Genomic DNA, 18,723 nt, shown 5'->3' on the forward strand with positions numbered 1-18,723 from the left:
AACTCATATCCATCAAGTCAGTGATGCCATCCAATCATCTCATCCTCTCTCATCCCCTTCTCCTGTGTTCGATCTTTCCCAGCATCAGGGTCCTTTCCAATGAGTCAGTTCTTTGCATCAGGTGGCCAAAGTATCGGAGCTTCAGCATCAGTTCTTCCAATGAATATTCAGGACTGACGTCCTTTAGGATTGACTAGTTTGATCTTCCTGATGTCCAAGGGACTCTCATGAGTCTTCTCCAACACCATGGGGTGGGGTGGGGTGGGAATGAGTTCCAAGAGGGAGGTGGGGCTAGTGGTAAAGGATCTGCCTACCATTGGGAGGACATGCAAGAGACACAGGTTCAATCCCAGGGTTGGGAAGATCCCATGGAGTTGGAAATGGCAACCCAGTCCAGTATTCTCACCTGGGAAATTCCATAGACAGAGGAGCCTGGAGAGCTACAGTCCATGGGGCTTCAGAGAGTAGGACACAATTGAAAATGCACACATACACACACACAAAACATAGCTGATTCATTTGTTCTGCAGCAGAAACTTTCACTACAATGTAAAGTAATTATACACCAATTAAAAAAATGAGTGATAAAAGAAAAGACAAAAAACAATATCTCAATAAAGCTGAAACACTTTTTAAATAAAGTAATACTGGAAAGTTTCTCTGGTAATGTGGAAGAAATTGTCAATAGCTTTGACATATGGGAAAAGAGATGCATTTCAGAAGTGGTAGACTTCAATTTGTAAGAGAAATATTTTATGAGTAGTAGCCAGAGACTCATCATGAAAAAGAGTATCTAGAAGTTTTGATGGTTTGCAGGACAGACTCTGATAACTAGGTACAAATTTTTGACAAAAGATCTAATGAAGCCTTCTGAATGAAGCAGCAAGTCAGGCCCAAAGTCATGCTAAATTTGAATGTAAATATGGTAACTTAACACTATCTACTCTGAGTTGCCTTATTTTTTCATGCCTACTAATTCAGATCCCCAAGTTTGCTATAGTTTCCTTAATACATAATACTCCTATTATAGTTCATTGCAACAAGATCTGCCTCTCGTTAGCATTTGGTTATTGTTGTTATACTCCAGATAAACTTTCCTTTTCACTATTCTTAAAATAAGCCTGACAGATAATAGACAATAAGCATTATACAGATTCTGCAGTCTTTTTAAACAAATGGGTTTTAATGACTAGGCTAAAATATAATTTTTTCGTGCATTGAGATGAAATAGTGTAGGAGAGATAAAAGTAAGACCACCCAGAATGAAAGATGACAAATTTCAATTAGCAATTTGCAAATTTTAAATGTTACAGTATGTTACTGAATATATATTCCATGTAACAATTGCAGTTTTTAAAAAGTTGTTAATTTTAAGAATAATTTTAATAAAATAAGATACATTTAACACCAAAGTGAAAATCAATCAACTAGCAAGCATTCTAGTTGTCTCTGTCTGAGATCAGATAAATTTCAAATTTCTAGAAATCATATTATGAGTGATGTAAAATAAAAATCTAAATTTTAATTTGCATGAAATTTGAGTGCCATTTATATTAACAGCTGTGTAAGATTTGAGGACATTTCCTACTTCAAACCCAACAAATTATTCCGCCAGAGTTTCATGGAAGACATGATACTCATAATCAAAAGCAAGAAACTTAATCACTCATGGATTAGCAGGCAGGATGAACTTCACATTAACATTAATTTCTTTTCTCTTTCCTGAGTTCCACAGGGACATCAAGGATAGGCCCAGATGGATGATAAACACTCAAGAGTTGTGTCATGACTAAGTCCAATGTTAAAACTCCTAATCATATATGGAGGGTTGCTAGCAAACCTGCTCAACTATCCTAAAATAATATCAATTGATTATTCTGTTCAAACTGTTCATGGGTTTCTCATGTCAATCCTAAAAGAAATCAGTCCTGAATATTTATTGGAAGGACTGATGCTAAAGCTGAAGTTCTTATACTTTTGCCACCTGATGCAAAGAACTGACTCATTTGAAAAGACCCTGATGCTGGGGAAGACTGAAGGCAGGAGGAGAAGGTGACAACAGAGGATGAGATGGTTGGATGGCATCACTGACTCAATGGACATGAGTTTGAGTAAGCTCTGGGAGTTGGTGATGGACAGGGAGGCCTGGCGTGCTGCAGTCCATGGGGTCACAAAGAGTCGGACACGACTGAGTAACTGAATGGAAATGATTCTGCTCAAGAAAGAATTTTGAACTCTGTCCTCTAGAAAGAGACACTATTTCTAACTTCCTAGGCTGTTTAATATCCTTAGAAGATAGTACAAGGAGCACCTGGTAAAAGACGTGCAGAAGTGTGAGACTCATGGAGAACTGTCTCTCAACAATATGCTCACATCAAAATACTTTGAGGAAAAAAAAATACTTTGAGGAGAATAAAATTTTAATAATAAAATATTTGCAAATGATATGTCTGATAAGGGATTAATTTCCAAAATATATATAAAAATCTCATACAACACAATAACAGAAAAAGCAACCCAATCAAAAAATAGGCAGAAGACCTAAATAAACAATTCTCCAAAGAAGACATAGAGGTGGACAATAGGCACATGAAAAGATGCTCAATATCACTAATTATTATAGAAATGTAAGTCAAAACTATAATGGAGGTATGACTACACTCTTGTCAAAATGGCCATCATTAAAAAGTCTGGCCATAGCAGAGAAGAAAAGGAAATAAAAGGAATCCAAATTGGAAAAGAAGAAACAAAATTTGTACTGTTTGTAGATGACATGATGCTATACATAGAAAATCCTAAAAATCCATAAATATTATACAGCTCAATGAATTTGGTAAAATTGTGGGTATAAGATTAACACACAGAATCTGTTGGATTTAATATATCATTATAATATAATAAATATTCACAGTTCCCTTCTTGTCTAATACACAAGTATTAGAAGTACTCTTATTGAATAAGAGTGAGTTGCACTCCTCCTGCAAACCAAAAACCAAATCAGTCCCACCACCTGCTTTTGCGTATAAACTTTTATTGGAGACAGTGAAACACATTCATTTATATTATGGCAGAGAACATGTGTATCTCTCAAAACCCAAACTATTTACTCTCTGGTGTTACCAAAAATGTTTGCTGTCCCCTGCATAACACAATTGCATTATGTATTATTTGCGAAAAACACAGGGATAATTTATCTTCACATTATTTTTATTAAATATGCCAATTACATTGACATATATAGGCTAAAACATAAATGAAACACACCCCCTCTCCCCTACCCGTGCTCTCCCCTTCTCAGAGGAACCCGCTAATTTTAATCTTTATCCATTTAGACCATTTAATTTTTAATTACTGAAAGTGTACTTTTATATTTAAACCACTGAGATTCTATATAAAATACACACATAAAAGTTTAACACTCTGGCTTTAAATATCATCTAATCAACACCCACACCCACCTTATCCTTTTCGTCTCTTATACGTTACCACCATTATCAGTTTGAAATGAGCTATTTCAGACTAGTTTAAATACAGTTAAATTATTATTTTTACCTATAGAAATACATAATTTTATTGTGCATGCATTTGAGTCAAATAAATCTCTTCAGATACTATTCTTCTGCAACTGTCATTTTTCACTTGTCTTCAGCATTTAAAGATATTACTAAGTTTATGGATTCACATTTTCTTAACGTTTACATAGATTGCTTGTGCTATAATTCTTCTACTTTAAAACATTTAGGTCATTTCTATTTCCTCTGTATGCTGCATAAAACTTACTTCCTGCTTGAAGAACTAGCTTGCTATTTTAAATTACATTACCTTGAATGACTTCAAAGTTGAACATCCTCTCTTTATTGAAAACTGTACCGTTACTCTAAAATTGCATATTCACATACTTTGATATTTTTCCCCACTTTGGTGAATTGTTTGTTCATTTTCTTTCTTAAAGGTTAAAAAAAATGCAATCCAGATGCACAATAATATTTACAATATAAAGCAATGAATCAAAAATACTAAAAATGCAAAGAAGTAGGAAAGTATTACCCACAAATCAAGAGGAAAAGTGAATCAAAAGAAAATGAACCCACAAATTACAAAGATAATGGAACTAGCAGACAATGACTTTAAAGAAATTACTATAAACAAGGTTATGATTATAAAGAAAAAATGAACAGAAAATAAAAGCTATATAAAGATAAATGAAACTGCTAGAGATGAATATAAAATCTGAAATAATATATTCACTAGTTATGATTAACCACAGGTTAGACACTGCAGAAAAAGTAAAATGAATACATGGCAATAAAACTATAATTAAATAGAGAGAAAAATGCTGAAAATTTAACTGAATTTCAGTGAGCTGCAGAAACATATTGACCAGTTTAGAATATATATTATAGGGTTCCAAAGGAGAGGAAAAGATTAATAAAATATTAGAAAATGTAATAACCAAATATATTTAGAATTTACTTAAAAGCATAAATGCTTCAGTGAAGGAGGGTATGGGAGAAAGATAAAAGAAACATATTAAGTCCACAGCTAAGAGCAAACTTTAGGATGAAAATAAAATGCATTTCTCCCAAGACTGGGAATAAGACAAGAATATCCATTCCAATATTTCTATTCATCATTTTAGTGATCATCATTAAGCCAGTGGAAAAAAGCAATAAAAGCAAATTATATAGATACTAGAACGAAGTAATATACTCTATCTTACAACAGGTTATGTATTCAGAAAATTTTAACACAGAATTCTGCAGACTTCACAAAAGGGCCAGTTACTAAATATCTTAAGCTTGAAGGCCATCAATCTCTTTGGCAACAACTCAATTCTGAAATTGTAGTTTGAAAAATGCTGTAAACAAATGCAAACAGATGGTTGTGACTGTATTCCAGTAAAATTTAGCTTTTAAAAACAGACCAGTGATATCAGCAAAATGGAGGTGTAACATCTTCACCAGGTGGCTCAGAGGTAAAGTATCCACGTGCCAATGCAAGAGACTCAGGAAACATGAGTTCAGTCTCTGGGTTGGGAAGATCCCCTGGAGTATGAAAAGGCAACCCTGTCCAGTATTCCTGCCTGGGAAATCCCAGGGACAGAGGAGACCTGTGGGCAACAGTCCACGGCATCGCCAAAAGTCAGATATGACTGAGCACAATACATCTTGTTGTTTTTGATAGGGAAACTTTAGTTCCATCCCTCCCCAGGAACACCAAAACGCATGGAAAACTGCCAGAATTAACCTTCCTGGGCCTCTGGAAGACATTTACAGCAACAGGGCAAATGCTTAGTCAGGATAAAGGCCACTGAAAAAGAGTAAGATTTTTGTGGCATATTAACTAACCCTCACCCTCAACCCTTCTCCACATGGTGGTTATCTTGAAGATACTAGCCTGTGTTCCTGATGTGGATAGATAATTCTTGAGGCCTTGTAACCAGGGAATTGTATTTATGTATCTGCACCCTCCCCCAGGACTGCCACAGAGGGCTTCACTTTGTTTTGCCTAATTTGAAACTCTATCAGGTCACAGATGACCTGTAGTCCTCAAAAAACAATGAAAGTAAACAAACAAACAAACAAAAATAAAAACAGATGCTACTGGGTCACAGGGGGTGAGAACCAACAGCAAAGCAGACAGTAACACACTAAATTATGAGAAGAAAAACCAGGAAAGGAATATTTTGAGGTAAAAGGGATTTTTAAAAGCAACTGTGTATATGGGGAAATTAGGTCCACATGAATTCTCAGGTCAATAAACATATTCACCACAGACATGAGAAGACAAAAAGCTTTCAACTTCCACTGGTCTTTACTGTCAGAACAAACAAGAGATATAAACTAGGCAGAGTGTTAAATGTCTTGGCTCAACCCAAAGGAGTGCCAAGGATTTATATGAGAAGTTCTAGGAGTAATCTTTCTTTTCTTATTTTGCTTTTCTCTCCCTTAGACTTTCACTTTTGTTTTCTCCTATCTTCTTTTATTCCTCCTTCCCTTTATATCTTTCTTGCTCTTTTTTCTCAGTTTTTCCCCTGCTCATCAAAATATTCAGTGTCCAATTTTTAACAGAAAATTTAAAAGACTGCAAAGAAACAAAAATATTGTCCAAATATAGGAAAACAAGAAGTGCATAGGAAAGCTGTCCATGAGAAAGCACAGATTTTTGTTGGATTTTCTAAATGAATATTTTAAATCAACATTCTTAAATATTCTCATAAGTAAGCCAGTGACAAAGACACACACAGTATCTGAAGAACTACGGCTGTCACTCCTGTGATCTGTACAGGAGGCAGGGATCAAGACCATCCCCAAGAAAACAAAATGCAAAAGGCAAAATGGTTGTTGGAGGAGGCCTTACAAATAGCTATGAAAAGAAGAGAAGCGAAAGGCAAAGGAGAAAAGTGAAACATATACCCAAGGGAACATTTCATGCAAAGATGGGCACAATAAAGGACAGAAATATTATGGACATAACAGAAGCAGATGATATTAAGAAGAGGTGGCAAGAATACACAGAAGAACTATAAAAAAAAATCTTCACAATCCAGATAATCACGATAGTGCTATCACTCACCTAGAGCCAGACATCCTGGAATGGGAAGTCAAGGGGGCATTAGGAAGCATCATTACAAACAAAGCTAGTGGTGGTGATGGAATTCCAGTTGAATTCCCTAAACCTAAAAGATGATCCTGTGAAAATGCTTCACTCAATATGCCAAAAAATTTGGAAAACTCAGCAGTGGCCACAGGACTGGAAAAGACCAGTTTTCATTATAATCCCAAAGAAAGGCAATGTCAAAGAATGCTCAAACTGCCGCACAATTGCACTCATCTCACACGCTAGCAAAGTAATGCTCAAATTTCTCCAAGGTAGGCTTCAACAGTATGTGAACGGTGAACTTCCAGATGTTCAAGCTGGATTTAGAAAAGGCAGAGGACCCAGAGATCAAATTGCCAACATCTGTTGGATCATCAAAAAAGCAAGAACATTCCAGAAAAACATCTACTTCTGCTTTATTGACTAGGCCAAATCCTTTGACTGTGTGGATCACAGCAAACTGTGGAAAATTCCTAAAGAGATGGGAATACCAAACCACCTGACCTGCCTCTTGAGAAATCAGTATGCAGGTCAGGAAGAAACAGTTAGAACTGTATATGGAACAACTGACTGTCTACAAACCAGGAAAGGACTACATCAAGGCTGTATGTATACTGTCATCCTGCTTGTTTAAGTTATATGCAGAGTACCTCATGTGAAATGCTGGGCTGGAAGAAGCACAACCTGGAATCAAGATTGATGGGAGAAATATCAGTAAGCTCAGATATGCAGCTTACACCACCCTTATGGCAGAGAGTGAAGAAGAACTAAACAGCCCCTTGATTAAAGTGAAAGAGAAGAGTGAAAAAGTTGGCTTAAAGCTCAACATTCAGAAAACTAAGATCATGGAATATGGTCCCATCACTTCATGGCAAATAGATGGGGAAACAATGGAAATGGTGACAGACTTCATTTTTGGGGGCTCCAATATCACTGCAGATTGTGGCTGCAGACATGGAATTAAAAGACACTTTCTCCTTGGAAGAAAAGCTATGACCAAACTAGACAGCTTATTAGAAAGCAGAGACATTACTTTGCCAATGAGGTCCATCTAGTCAAAGCTATGTTTTTTTCCAGTAGTCATGTATGGATGTGAGAGTTGGACTACAAAGCCAGCTGAGCACCAAAGAATTGATGCTTTTGAACTGTGGTGTTGGAGAAGAATTTTAAGAGTCCCTTGCACTGCAAGAAGATCAAACATGTCAATCCTAAAGAAATCAGTCTTGGATATTCATTTGAAGGACTGATGCTGAAGCTGAAACTCCAAAACTTTGGCCACATGATGCGAAGAACTGACTCATTTGAAAAGACCCTGATGATGGGTAAGATTGAAGGTGGGAGGAGAAGTGGACGACAGAGGATGAGATGGTTGGATGGCATCGCTGACTCAATGGACATGAATTTGAGTAAACTCTGCAAGTTGGTAATGGACAGGGAGGCCTGGCGTGCTGCAGTCCATGATGTTGCAAACAGTCAGACACGACCAAGCAACTAAACTGAACTGAGCTGAAGTGAGTAACAAAGACTGTAAATAATGTATGAAGAAATAAAATACCAATAAAGAAATAAAATATTAATAAAGAAATAAAGTTATAAAAAGGAATGAGATTAGAGATTCTGGAGCATAAAAGTAAAATAGTTGAAGTGAAAATGTTGCTAGAGCTTTTCAACAGATTTGAGAAAATAAGAGGGAACCAAGAAACTCCAAGATATTACAATTATATCAATCAGATGGAGTAGAAGGAATGAAAATGAATAAAGAAAACTGAACAGAGTTTTAGAATCCTATGGGACACTATCAATCATACCTATATATTAATTGTGAAAGTTCAAGAAGGAAAGATAAAAAACAGCAGAGAGGACATCTGAATAAATAATAACTGAAAAATTCATAGATTTCTTGAATACATGCATCTAGAAAGCCAAGGAGTTCAATGAAGTATAAGTGGGTTAAGCAAAGAAATCCGCACAAGTATACATGATTTTTAAACTCTAGAGAGCCAAAAATAAACAGAATCTTGAAAGCAGAAAGAAGTGACATCACATACAAAAGCTACTCAGTAAGATTAACAACTGATTTGTCAATAGGAACATTGAAGGAAATGTTAAAATGCAGAAAGAAAAACGTTGCCAATCCTCAAGAATAAAGGAGAACTTAAGAATTTCTCAGATAAAAAAGGTTGAAAGGGTTTGTTTCTAGTATAACCTACTTATTAAAACTACTAAAGGAAGTCCTTCAGATGGAAAATAAAAGACACTAAGCAATAACTTGAAGTCATGTGAAGAAAGTTGAAGCACTGATAGAAGTAACTACACAGGTCAATATAAAAGCCAGTTTTTTTGCATATTTTGCTTACTAGCAAATTTTCCCTATATGATTTACAAGACAAATAATAATTATGTCTTAATGAATTACACTGTATACAGATATAACTTTAAAAATATTAAAAATTAAAAAGAATATGAAGTTAAAACAACCATGATGTATAATATAAATTTTTCATAATATTGAAACTAAGTTAGTATTAATTCAATAATATTGTTATATATTTAAGGTGTTTATTTTAATTCTCAAAGAAAACATTAAGAAAATAATTTTAATCATACATAAAATGTTAAAGAAATCAAAACAATGTACTAAAAGGAAATCAAGCACAAAAATAATGAAATGGCTAAATTCAGGACCTAAAAAGATATACAGAATACAAATAGCAAAAAAGCCAGAGTCCTTCCAAATAACTACTTTAAAACTAAACAGATTAAACTCACCAGTGGAAAAACTGATACATGAAGGATGTATAAAATTTATGATACAAATTGCAAGCTGTCTACAAAAGACCCACTTTCAGCCAAAAGACACAAATAAGTTGAGTGTGAAAAGACTGAATGATACAGCCTAAATAAACAGTAACCAAAAGTGAACTGCAGTGGCTGTACTAATATCAGACAAAATAGACTACATGTGTCAAAAATTGTTAAGAGAGGAAAATAAAATCATACCAAGATAAAAGGAAAATTCATTTAAAAGAGAATTATAGACATTCACCAAAAAAAAAAATAGACCTCCAAAACATATAATTAACATTGATGTGATGAAAATAGAAATTTCTACAATTATTGTTGTTGACGTCAATATCCCACTTTCAATAATGAATAAACCAACAAAAGACCGAAAAGGAAACAGAGGACTTGAACAATATCATACATTAAGTAGTCCTAAAAAATATATAGACTGGAGTCCTTCCAAAAAAAAAAAATATATATATATATATACTTTATTAAGTATACATAAAACATTTTCCAGGTTAGTGGGCAACAAGTCTCACTAAATTTAGCAGTGTTGAAATTACAAAAAGCGACTTAACCAAACATGTAGAATACTGAAAGTTAGGTAGGAAGTTAGGCAGGAAAAACAAAAAGTCACAATTGTGTGGAATTCAACAGTACACTCTTAAACAACCAATTTGTCAAAAAAATAAGTAAAAAATATATCACTGGAGAAGTTGGAAAATAATTTGACACAAATAAATATAAAGAAATAACATACTCAAACTTATGGGGTTCAGAAAAAGCAATAATCAGAAGGAAATTTATATCTGTAAGAGCCGAATCACAAACCAAAAACTCACCTTTATATCTTCAGAAAATAGAGAAAATAATAGTGTAATAACGTCTTCCCAGGTGGTGCTAGTGGCAAAGAATGCCCTGTCAAAGCAGTAGACATAAGAGGCACGGCTTTGATCCCTCAGTCAGGAAGATTCCCTGAAGAAGGGAATAGCAACTTGCCTGGAGAATCCCATGGACAGAGGAGCAGGCTGCAGGCTGCAGGCTGCAGTCTATGGGGTCACAAAGAGTCGGATATGACTGAAGCGACTTAGCACACACATGCACACATACAATAAAAAAAATAAATAAATAAAAGCAGAAGGAAATAAAGATTACAGTAGATAAAAACACAATAGAAAAACAATAGAGGAAATTATTAAAATTAAAAGTTGGGTCTTTGAAAAGAACAAAATTGATAAACTCTTTCCTAGATTGACCAAGGAAGTGAGAGAATATGCAAGTAACTAAAAATTACAAATGAATATAGGGGCAATACTAACAACTTAATAGCCCAAAGGATCGTAAGAAAACACTATGTACTATTGCACAGGGTATTAGTTTTCCAAATGGCTTCCATAAAAAAGTATCAAAGACTGGGTAGCTGACAAGATAAACTTATTATCTAATGTTTCTGGAGACCAGCAGCCTAAAATTACGTGTTGTCAGACCCATACTCCCTATGAAACATGTGGGAGAATTTTCCCTATCACCTTCCTAGCTTCTGGTAGCTTTCTGCCAATCTTTGGCATTCCTTGGTACACAGATGTGTGTGCAGGCTCAGTTGCTAAGTCATGTTCAACTCTTTTCCATAGCATGGACTGTAGCCCACCAGGGTCCTCTGTCTATGGGATTTTCCAGGCAAGAATACTGGAGGGGGTTGCCATTTCCTCCTCCAGCGGATCTTATGCATGACTCAAAACCTCTATCCACACATGCATTTTCTGTGTGTCTCTTCACATGATCTTCTGTGTATGTTTATGCTTGAATTTATATTTCTGTAAGAACACCAATCATAATGGATGAGGGCCCACTCTAATGACCTCATTTTAACTTAATTACATAAACAAAGATGTAAAATAAACGCCACATTCTGTTCAGGGACAAGATGAAGATGTCTGATTTTTGCCACTATTTCCCATTGTACTGGAAGTTCTAGCCAGAGCAATTATCTAACAAAAGAAATAAAATAAAGCTAAGCTGGAAAGTAAGAGGTGAAACTATCTCTATTTGCAAGTGACATGATCGTATACATAGAGAAAAACAAGGAGTACACCCACAAAAACATATACTACCAAAACTAATAAACAAATTCGGCAAAGTTGCAGAGTACAAGATCACCACAAACAAGCTGTGTTTTGATACACTGGAAATAAACAGTTGGAAAGGAAGTTAGAATAATTTCATCTACAAGAGTATTCAAAGGAATAAAGTATCTAAGAGTAAATTAAGCAATGAAGATTAAAGACTTATATACTGAAAACTGTAACATGGTGTTGAAATAAAGAATATTCAATTAAGTGAAAGAAATCTAAGTTCAAGGATTGGAAGACTCAATATTGTTAAGATGATAATACAACCCAAACTTATCTAGAATTTCAATACAGTTGTTACTTAATTTATCAAACACTTATTTCAATGTTTTTTTTTTATTTTTTATTTTTTTGGCAAAAATTCTCAAACTCATCTGAATTGCTATTTGTTTTTACAAATAGCAAAAACAATCTTGAAAATAAGATCTAGGCACTCATACTTTCAGATTTCTAAACTTATGATAAATGTAGTTATCAAGACTCTGTGATACTGCCACTAGTGTAGATATGAATCAATGGAAAAGAATTAAACTCATATCTATGGCTTAATTATTTTTAACAAGGGTGCCATAACCATTCAATGAGGCAAGAAAATTTCTTCAACAGTGACTCCTGGATAACAGGTAATCCATTTGGAAAAGGATGTTGTTGGATCCCCAATTCATAGTGCATACAAATTCAATACAGTAAAACTTTCAGGAGAACATAAAGTAGTAAATCTTTATGATCTTGGGCTTTGGAATGGATTTTTAGATATTACACCAGAATCTTGAGCTACAAAAGAGAAAAAAATAAATGAATAAACTGAACCTCATCAAAATTAAGAATTTTTGAGCCCCAAAGGATATTTTCTAAGAAAGTGAAAAATACAACCTACAGGACAGGATAAAATATTTGCAAAGCCAACATCTGATGGGTCTAGAAGTGGGAAAAAGCAAGAAAAATGAACTCTCCCCTATACCTCTAGAGAGTAATTCAGACCTTCAATGTCTTGGGTTTAGCTCAGTGAAATCTACTTCAGATTATTGACATCCAGTAGTGTAATATAATAAGTATGCTTAAAATTTAAGGTGCTAAGTTGGTGATAATATTCTCATTGGCAATAGGGAATTAATAAGCTTCCTAACCAGGTAACATCTGACAGCTATTTTAACCCATGACTTAATCTATGAGTCAAACAGAAAGATAATAAGCATATTATATTTAACAATTTGTTAGCAAGATAAATGAAGTAATGCATACAAACTCCTTATCTTTGAAACTGGCAATTGGAAGTGTTTAATAAATGTTCATTTACTCAATGAGAGTAATCAAGCATCTACCATGTGTTAACTTCTTTTCTAAGGGCTGATAATACAGAAGGAAATAAAAGGGAAAAAATAATGTTTAATGATACTTAAATTCTAGTAATAGCCAGTAATTAAGCTTCTCTGTGTCCATCACTTTTCTAAATGTTTTACATATATTAATTCACGCAGTTTTCACAATAACCATATAAGTTCTATTATCATTCCTTCTTTACAGATTAGAAAATTAACTTGCCCAGTGTAAGTAGGAAAGCTAGAATATGAATCCATACTGCTTGTCCTAGAATACATGCCTATAATTATGTTTTCCTACCTTGCATTTTACTCTTATTACTGTAATTATATAATTCAATGTTCAACCTGAAGGGCTTGATCATGACATGAGAAAATGTGTTTAGATATATTAAAGAATGAAAACATTGCTTTTTGGAGAGTAAGCTGACAAAAATGATAATGAAAGAAGTTAGCAGTGGAAAAGAGCACAGTCACACAAGGTTCACAACTTAATCTATTATTCCAAACAACATGTAGTATATTCAGGATATAAAGATAAAATATTGAGTGACAACTTGATATTTGTACTACACATGACCCTGATATTTGAAAATAATTTTTGAGAGCTAGAAGAGCATGGGTAAAGTAAATAGATGGTATTTGAAGATTTGTTGGCTAAATGTTGATAATTTTAAAGTATTCTTTGTCTTATTTTCATACTTTAATGGCAACATTAGGAAGGCAAATATGCTCCGAAATATTGAATATGGTTTTCCTTTACATTATGTTTTTGAGGAACTCTACTATTTTCTATCTCTAATATATTTTGTATTTCTGTTCTATTTAGTTTTATCATTCTTCTAGAGGTTGCTTTTTTTTCTACTTTTGCTTTACCATCATGTGACTTTTGTTGGCTTCTTTCAATCTTACATCATGTAACTATTTAAGAATATACATTTATGTGTGGAGATGTTTAAACCACATTGAGAGAGTACTTAAAATTTTATGAAAGAAAGAAGGGGCACATTAAGACATTTCTCTATCTGGAAACAACAATATATATACTTAAATATTAACTCACTATATATGCTTCTGCATATACAAATATATGCAAACACATTATATCACATATTTTATATATAACCTTATATTAAAAAAACAAGTATATTGATACTTAAAATAGCTGTTTTTTAATAGTGAAATAATTTTTTTCCTTATTTATCAATTTTTAAAAATTTCTACAATGAACAATACATTGTACATAATTTTAAAGAAAAAATGGTTGAAATGTTAACTTGTTGATGAACAATGAACAGTGTTGAGATCAAAGATTTCTACAGAATAACAGCTATTCATTGGCCTTAGCAATGAGTTTGTTGATACATTTATGAGTAGTTTCAGAAGACTATGATGAGTGAGACCATAGTAAGAATTAAAAGGTACTTATATATCTATTATTCCACAATAAATTCCTTTTTAAAAAAATTAAAAAGAAAAACATGAAGCAGCAATTTGTAATGAACATTCTGTAAACATGTGACAAAGAATCCAGGTTCTGAAATGAAGGGAGGTCACAAAGATGATGCTAGTGCTTTTCCAGAGAGGGTTAAATTAGATATACCCTTACGCTGATTTTGGAGAGTGGTTGAAGATACAGATGAGAGGGAATATACTTGATAAATAAGATTTTTGAGGGGGAAAAAGAGTAGATGGTGTTTAGTTCATACATAGAGAGATAGATCTTTTTTAAAAAGAGAATACTTTTATCCAATTAGAAGAGTGAAGACAACTGACATTACAGAAATGAAGAGTGGGGTAGAGAAATTGATCTATGAAAGAAATACAGAATATGGCATTTTGAACTGTTTATAGACTCAAATACATCTTTTCTTTTGTTCTATAATTTATATATAAGCAGCAGCATGCTTTTATTGATAATTAATTAATGGCCCACGGCAAATCTTGGCTCACAGAAACGTTTTGTTTATGCCTCAGAGAAATTAGAGAATTACAAATGAAAATCTGTATTTCTGCCTCGTTTTGAAAAGTTGGAAGTATTCTTTTGCTCATTCTAAAAATTTCCATAATAACAATAGTTTTGAAAATCACAAGTCTGGGACAAGTTAAGCTGCTTTGATTTTGGAGAACCAGATGCCTTATAAGAAATCTACAGCCCTGTGTGGACTGCTCCAATGTCCGCTGCACACCACTGCATTCTACTTCTTAAAACCTATGTAATCCTTTCTCATAATATGTAAGCATTAAGAACCTTGGGAACTATCAGTTATATTAATAAAAAGGATGCCCACTGGTGAGGCAGCAAAGGAACACGATTGCTCTCATCCCAAGAAATCAATAAACGATGTGTGACAATGTGGAGAGAGGGCCAATTACCTGCCCCTTTGATGAGGCCCTTATATCTCAAAGCTGAGTTCAGAAAAGCCAACATCTCCCATGAACTTTGTGGATAGTCAGACTGATAAATTTTTAAGGCTGAAGTGTATATTAGCAATAAGAGTTATCTTTGGACTCAAGTTTCAAATTATGGAAAAGCAATGTTAGATATATCTTCTTATGTAGTTGCCTATTTCCCTTTTGTTTTGTTTTCAGTGATATTTTAACGGAAGCTTAGAAATGACTATGTCAGGGTTCAGTATGCCAAAGTAATGTCATTTCACCTAAGTATAGCTCAGTAATAAAGAATCTCCTGCAATGCAGGAGAGGTAGGCTCAATCCCTGGGTCGGGAAGATCCCCTGGAGGGGGAAATGGTAACCTGCTCCAGTATTCTTGCCTGAGAAATCCATGGACAGAGGAGACTGGTGGGCTACAGTTCATAGAGTCGCAAGAGTCAGACACGACTTAGCAACACCAGCACCACCACCACCAATGAGACTATATTTCTTACCAGTTTAGCCTCTCTTTTTCCATCTGGGTGTTCTGTGCCCCCTATTTCTCATAGTGAAATACATGAATAAGGAAAAGGCATGGAGTGGGGCTTATGGAGAGATATGCGTGATGTGGTAGAAGAGAGGGAGGGAGAGAAGAACAGAGGGAGAAAGAGAGAAATGTGAATGGGTTCTTGCAACCTAATAATATAACACGTTTATTTTCCCAGATGATGGATCTGAAAAATAAACAAAAACAACTTTTGCAACAGGAAATCTTTTTTTGCACAAAACTTATGCTCAGGCTGGAAAGAGAAGAATACTTAGCGGACACTATGAAAGAAAAGGGCTTTAGACCCAGGGAAGTGAGATAAATCCCTGAGGACTTTGAGGAGAGAAATGGAGAAACTATCACAAGATGATTAGTCCTTAGACCTGGGAGTCCATCCCCAGCACTTGCCAGCCAGGTCAGCTCCCACAAGAACTTCTTATTCATGACAACACTTAAACCACATGAATCCAAGAAGTTACCTGGATTATTTTACAATTGGCTTCTAGTTAAAAGCAGATCATCTATCACCTGCTGAATATTTAATCTACTCTGCCAGGCCTTAACACTTGAGCCCCCTTCTACTTATTCAATATATTAAATGATCTTTCATCCCCAAGGACATTTATTAAGCCCCTCAAAAAAAGGAATGGGTACCTAGACATTTACCACTACACTCAGAATACCACTCCCAATTCTCAACCAATAATTAAGTCTTCCAAAATTGGGAAGAATAATCCCCAGGTTCATGTCTACTTCCCAAGCCAGTATCAGGGTCAAACTGATTGGAAAACTTTCTCAGAACTGTCACAGAGAAAATTCATATTTTTGTCATACAAGCTGAGGAAACTGGATATAATCCTGAAAGCAACTGGTAGCACTTGTTGTGCTTTAAATGAGAGATTAGAATATATATATAGAATATATATATATATATATTATATTATATATATATATATAAATTTTAGGAATATTGCTGTGACTAGTGTAGAAATGGAGATAGGAAATGAGATTAGGAGACAGTCTATGTAGCATAAATATCTAGAAGAAAAGTTGTTAAAAATTTAATTGATTTGGAACAAGGTGCTTAATTTCTTGGAATTTAATTATAAAATGAAAATAACAATAGATGTACAATTATGTTGTGAGATTTCACTTGATGGTTCCTAAGACCATCTGACATTGTGAAACTACATAATAAAAAGCTTCTACCACCAAAGTGTTGATTTGCTAAGGGTAGGAAGTACATCATGGTCATGGTGGAGAGTTCTGACAAAATGTGGTCCACTGGAGAAGGCAATGGCAAACCACTTCAGTATTCTTGCCTTGAGAACCCCATGAACAGTATGAAAAGGCAAAAAAATAGGATAAACAAAGATGAACTTCCCAGCTCAGTAGGTGCCCAATATGCTACTGGAGAAGAGTGGAGAAATAACTCCAGAAAGAATGAAGAGACATAGTTAAAGCAAAAACAACACCCAGCTGTGGATGTGACTGGTGGTGGAAATAAAGTTTGAGGATGTAAAGAGCACTTTTGCATAGGAACCTGGGATGTTAGGTCCATGAATCAAGGCAAATTGGAAGTGGTCAAACAGGGGATGACAAGAGTGAACACTGACATTTTAGAAATCAGTGAACTAAAATGGACTGGAATGGGTGAATTTAACTCAAATGACCATTTTATCTACTACTGTGGGCAAGAATCCCTTAGAAGAAATGGAGTACCCATCATAGTAAACAAGAGTCCAAAATGCAGTATTTGGATGCAATCTCATACATGACAAAAGGATCTCTGTTCATTTCCAAGGCAAACCATTCAATATCACAGGAATCCAAGTACATGCAACAACAAATAATGCTGAGTAAGCTGAAGGTGAATGGTTCTATGAAGACCTACAAGACCTTCTAGAACTAACACCCAAAAAAGATGTATTTTTCATTATAGGGGACTGGAATTCAAAAGTTGGAAGTCAAGAATTACCTGGAGTAATGAGCAAATTTGGCCTTGTTGTACAGAATGAAACAGGGCAAAGGCTAATAGAGTTTTGCCTAGAATGCGCTGGTCATAGCAAACATCCTCTTCTAAAAACACAAGAGAAGACTCTACACATGGACATCACTAGATGATCAATACAAAAATCAGATTGATTACATTGTTTGCAGCCAAAGATGGAGAACCTCTATACAGTGAGCAAAAAGAAGACCAGGAGCTAATCCTGGCTTGGATCATGAACTCCTTATTGCCACAGACTTAAATTGAAGAAAGTAGGGAAAACCACTAGATCATTCGGGTTGAACAAATCACATCTCTTACAAATATACAGTGGAAGTGACAAACAGATTCAAGGGATTAGATCTGATAGACAGAGTGCCTGAAGACCTATGGACAGAAGTTCATAACATTGTACAGGAGTCAGGGGTCAAAATCACTCCCAAGAAAAAGAAATGCAAAAAGGCAAATTGGTTGTCAGAGAAGGCCATACAAACAGCTAAGAAAAGAAGAGAAGTGAAAGGCAAAGGAGAAAAGGAAATATATATTCAACTGAGCACAGAGTTCCAAAGAATAGAAAGGAGAGATAAGAAAGCCTACTTTACTGATCAATGTTAAGAAATAGAGGAAACAAAAAGAATGGGAAAGACTAGAGATCTCTTCAAGAAAATTAGAGATGCCAAATGAACATTTCATGCAAAGAAGTGCACAATAAAGGACAGATGGTATGGACCTAGCAGAAGCAGAGGATATTAAGAAGAGGTAGCAAGAACACACAGAAGAACTATTTAAAAAAAAGATCTTCATGACCCAGATAACCATGTTGGTGTGATCACTCACCTAGAGCCAGATATTTGGGAGTGCAAAGTCAAGTGGGCCTTATGAAGCATCACTACAGAGTTAGTGGAGGTGATGGAATTCCAGTTGAGCTTTTTCAAATCCTAAAAGATGATGCTGTGAAAGTGCTGCACTCAATATGCC

The sequence above is a fragment of the Cervus canadensis genome, chromosome 13 (genome assembly GCF_019320065.1).
Source record: "Cervus canadensis isolate Bull #8, Minnesota chromosome 13, ASM1932006v1, whole genome shotgun sequence".
In the NCBI taxonomy this organism is placed as follows: domain Eukaryota; kingdom Metazoa; phylum Chordata; class Mammalia; order Artiodactyla; family Cervidae; genus Cervus; species Cervus canadensis.